Source organism: Myotis nattereri, assembly GCF_964212035.1.
Source record: "Myotis nattereri genome assembly, chromosome: 15".
In the NCBI taxonomy this organism is placed as follows: domain Eukaryota; kingdom Metazoa; phylum Chordata; class Mammalia; order Chiroptera; family Vespertilionidae; genus Myotis; species Myotis nattereri.
Window position 1 is genome coordinate 33,536,196 of NC_138090.1, and position 5,116 is coordinate 33,541,311.

A 5,116-nucleotide genomic window follows, 5' to 3' on the forward strand; every position below is an offset into this window, starting at 1 on the left:
GCCTACTTTTCTAATAGGATGGTCAGCTTATTTTACTCCTTTGTAACAGTTATTTGTGTACTAAATATTTTCATTTTCAGTCTGAAAAAAATATTATGTTTGTGAGATTCATCCATGTTGTTATGTATATCAGTAATTCATTTATCCTCAATGTCATGGTCATTGGATGATTATACAAGTTAGTTATTCATTCTCCTTTAATGGACACTTGGGTTGTCTACAGTTTCTAGTAACAATGAACTTTGTAATTCATGTCTTTTTGTTCACATATGTAAGCATATCTATTGGGTATATACCTAGGGGTATAATTATGGGTCAAAGGGCAATGCATATGTTCACACTTCACAGATACAAATACTTCTTGCAAAATGGTTCCTTTATTTTACACTCCCATAAGCACATGTTTTTGTTTTGTTTTGTTTTCTTTTTCTTCTGGACCTCAGGGACATCAAATGGATTAGCCATTATGCTTGGTTCATGATGCATTCTAGTTTATGCAAAGCCCTTTCACTGATAGCGAACAATCTGATTATTATTAATATATTTATTTCTTTGATCAATCACTCTGTATGTAACTGATCTCCCATTATTGCTGCTATCCCTTGACCTGGGATCTGATCCTTTTCACTACGCTAAGGCTCTAACAGCATTGCACTAGTTAGCCCTCCTGTGCATACCCCTTCCATTCTACTTGGGTTCTGACATCTCAGCTTGGGGCTGTCATGTCTCCCCACCCAACACACACACACACACACACACACACACACACACACACACACACTATGTTCGGGACTGAGAGCTCTTTATTTATTTATTTTATTTTTATTGTTGAGAGTATTACAGATGTTCCCCCACTGCCCCCTTTCCCCCGCTTCCACCCAGCTCCTGCACCACCCCAGGCCTTCACTGCACTATGGTCTGTGTCCATGGGTTATGCATATACACATATAAATTCTTTGATTAATCTCTTCCAGCCCCACCTTCCACCCTGCCCTCTGAGATCTCTCAGTCTGTTCCATGTTTGCATGTCTCTGGACCATTTTGTTTATTAGATCCCACATACAAGTGAGATCATGTGATACTTGTCTTTCTCTGACTGGCTTATTTCTCTTAGCATAATCTCCAGGTCCCTCCATGCTGTCTCAAAGGGTAAGAGATCCTTCCTTTTTACTGCTGCATAGTATTCCATGGTTTAAATGTACCACAGCTTTTTTATCAACTCATCTACTGATGGGCACTTGGGCTCTTGCCAGATCTTAGCTATTGTAAATAACTGCAATGAAAACATGGGTGTGTATATTGTTTCTGATTGGTGTTTTAGGCTTCTTAGGATATATTCCTAGAAGTGGGATCACTGGGTCAAATGCTATCTGTGTGTCCTCTTTGGAGAAGTTTCTGTTCAGGTCTCTGCTCATTTTTTTAAATTAAATCTTTATTGTTCAGATTATTACAGTTGTTCCTCTTTTTTCCCCCCATAGCTCCCCTCCACCCGGTTCCCACTCCACTCTCTGCCCTTACCCCCGCCCCCACTGTCCTCATCCTTAGGTGCACGATTTTTGTCCAGTCTCTTCCTGCATCCCTTTCCGCCCTGAGGATAGTCAGTCCACTCCCTTTCTATGCCCCTGATTCTATTATATTCACCAGTTCATTCTGTTCATCAGATTATTTATTCACTTGATTTTTAGATTTACTTGTTGATAGATGTGTATTTGTTGTTCATAATTTGTATCTTTACCTTTTTCTTCTTCTTCCTCTTCTTAAAGGATACCTTTCAGCATTTCATATAATACTGGTTTGGTGGTGATGAACTCCTTTAGCTTTTTTCTTATCTGTGAAGCTCAGATCTGTGACCTTCACTTCTGAATGATAGCTTTGCTGGGTAAAGTATTCTTGGTTGTAAGTTCTTGGCATTCATCACTTTGAATATTTCTTGCCACTCCCTTCTAGCCTGCGTAGTTTCTGTTGAGAAACCAGCTGACAGTCTTATGGGTACTCCCTTGTAGGTAACTGACTGTTTTTCTCTTGCTGATTTTAAGATTCTCTCTTTGTCTTTTGCTCTTGGCATTTTAATTAGAATGTTTCTTAGTGTGGTCCTCTTTGGATTCCTTTTGTTTGGGGTTCTCTGTGCTTCCTGGACTTGTAAGTCTATTTCTTTCACTAGGTAGGGGAAGTTTTCTGTCATTATTTCTTCAAATAGGTTTTCAATATCTTGCTCTCTCTCATCTTCTGGCACCCCCATAATTCAGATGTTGGTACCCTTGAAGTTGTCCCAGAGGCTCCTTACACTATCTTCATATTTTTTCTGATTCTTTTTTCATTTTGCTTTCCCAGTTGGGTGTTTTTTGCTTCTTCGTATTTCAAATCTTTGACTTGATTCTTGCAATCCTCTAGTCTGCTGTTGGAACTCTGTATAATATTCTTTATTTCAGTCAGTGTATGCTTAATTTCTAGTTGGTCCTTTTTCATAACCTCGAGGGTCTCACTAGATTTCTTGAGGGTCTCACTAAATTTATTGGCGGTTTCTAGAAAATTCTTGAAAAACCTTATAAGTGTGGTTTTGAACTCTATATCCAGTCGTTTGCTTTCCTCCATTTCTGTCATTTGTGACTTGTTTCTTTGTCTCTGCATTTTTTATGCTTCCCTGTGTTGATAGAATGGATTTCTGTGCTAGGTGTCCTATAGGGCCCAGTGGCTCAGCCTCCCCAATTACCTGAGGTGGACACTCTTGGTGTACCCCTTTGTGGGCTTTGTGCACAGTCTTGTAGTTAAGCCTTGATTGTTGTAGGTATCACTGGGAGGAATTGACCTCCAGGCCAATTGGCTGTGAGAATCAGCTGTGTCTGCACTGGGAGAACTTCTGTGCTGGAGACACCCTTCTGGGGCAAGACTTGCTTCAGTGGGGCTTTGGTGCTCACTGAGTCTGCCCCCTGAGTGTGTCCCTTATGAATCTGAGGAGTTGTAATCTGAATGGTCCCACTCTGATCACTGGGTACACTGAATCTTGGATCTCTAAGGAGGTGCTAATTTAGCCTCTGTCTGAGGCTACCCAGCAGGAGCTATGGAGAGATCTGCAGATTCCTCTTCTTTGTTTGGGGTTTGGAGGTGTCCAGACGAGGCCCAGTTGTCAAGCAATGCAAGCTGCTGTGGGGCCTTGGGCCTTCTTTTGGAAGTTCTGGGTCTCTCTGACCCAGAACAGTTTGTTAGGTAATTTTCAGATTGCAAAGGGCCACGCCTTTCATATGCAAAAGCCTCTGCACACAGCTTGGGTGGGATGGGGCCTCAGGGGATCAACAGGGCGGAGCAAGCAGCTATGGCTGGCTGCTCCTGAGTCCTACCCTAAGAGGCCCTGTGTCTCAGTGTCCCGGTAATTTCTGCAAGCACCACTGAGAGAAAGCCGCCCTTGAGTCCGCCTGCTACCAGACAGTCCAGTTTCTCCCTGTATGAGTCTGGGTCCCCAGAGACTCGCCCAGAACTGGAGTTCAGAGCAGTTGGGAGCTTGAGACACCCTCCAGATTGAAAAAGACAACCGCGTCCTCAGTTGCCAGCCCTTTCCACATGCGCCCCCGTACCTCTGCACTTTACATCTGCACCTCCTCTGAGTCTCAGTGTGCTTTTCTCTTTCCTTCTAGTTGTAGAATTTCCACTCAGCCAGCCTTCCTGTGGTTCTGGATGATGTTTGTTTTATCTTTTAGTTGTATTTTTGAAGTGGCTGTGCAAGGCAGCAATTTCCAGTGTTTACCTATGCCGCCATCTTGGTTTCTCTCTCATTTTTAATTGAATTGTTTGGATTTTTTTTTGGTGTTGAGTTGTATGAGTTCTTCATAATTTTGGATATTAACCCCTTACCAGGTATATCATTTGTGAGTATGTCCTCCCATTTAGTAGGCTGTCTTTTTGTTTTATTCATGGGGGTTTTTTGCTGTGTAAAAGCTTTTTAATTTGATGTAGTCCCATTTGTTTCTTTTTCCTTTTGTTTCCCTTGCCTGAGGAGATATATCAGGAAAAAAATGTTGCTAAGAGAAATGTTCGAGATTTTACTGCCTATGTTTTCTTGTAGGAGTTTTATGTTTTTGAGTCTTATATTTAAGTCTTTAAACCATTTTGAGTTTATTCTTGTATATGGTGTAAGAAGGTGGTCTTGTCTAGTTTCATTTTTTTGTATGTATCTGTCCAATTTTCCCAACACCACTTATTGAATAGACTGGCTTTACCCACATTGTATATTCTTGCCTCCTTTGTCAAACTTTAATTGACCATATAGGTGTGGGCTTATTTCTGGGCTCTCTATGCTGTTCCATTGATCTATATGTCTGGTTTTATGTCAGTACCATGCTGGTTTAATTAATATAGCCTTGTAGTATAGTTTGCTATCAGGTAGCATGTGTATTCTCAATATTTCATATCAGAAAGTCCATGGTGTCAATTTGCCTGGTAATGGTAACTTTGATCATTTGGTTAAGGTGCCGTCTATCAAATTTCCTCCATGCTAAAGTTACTATGTTTCTCTTAGTAACTAATAATATAAATGGGTTTTTTTTAGCTCTACCAGCTTGAATGAGTTTCTGTCCCTTGCAAATTATTCATTTTTGTATCAGTTAACTAAAACCCCATTCAAACTGGCTTAAGGAAGAGGGTAATTTCTTATTATTGCAACTTACTGAAGACACCATTCAGATTGACTTAAGGACGAGGGGAATTTATAGTCCAAGAGCAGCTCTGACTTTGGGTTCAGCTGAATCCAGGGGCTTGGTGTAATCAGGAACTTGTCTCATTCAACAATCTATATATATAGAAAGCCAGCGACCTGAACGCAGTAACCACCATAACAACCGGTCGCTATGACGCCCACTGTAGCCAGCAAACTGGCCTGATTGGGGTTGGGCCCTTCCCCAGGCCACTGGCCCCCGATTGGCCCCCTACCCTGATTGGCCCATGGCCCCTCCCCCAGCCAGCTCCACCCCCCAATTGACTCCCCAAACACCAATCTGGGGTGGGGCTGGCTGGCCCACCTCCCACAGCCCCTCCCCGTGGCCAACCCCACTCCCAATTGGGGGTGGGCCCCGCCAGCCAATTGCCTGTGGCCCCTCCCCCCCACTGGCCCAGCCCTGATCAGGCC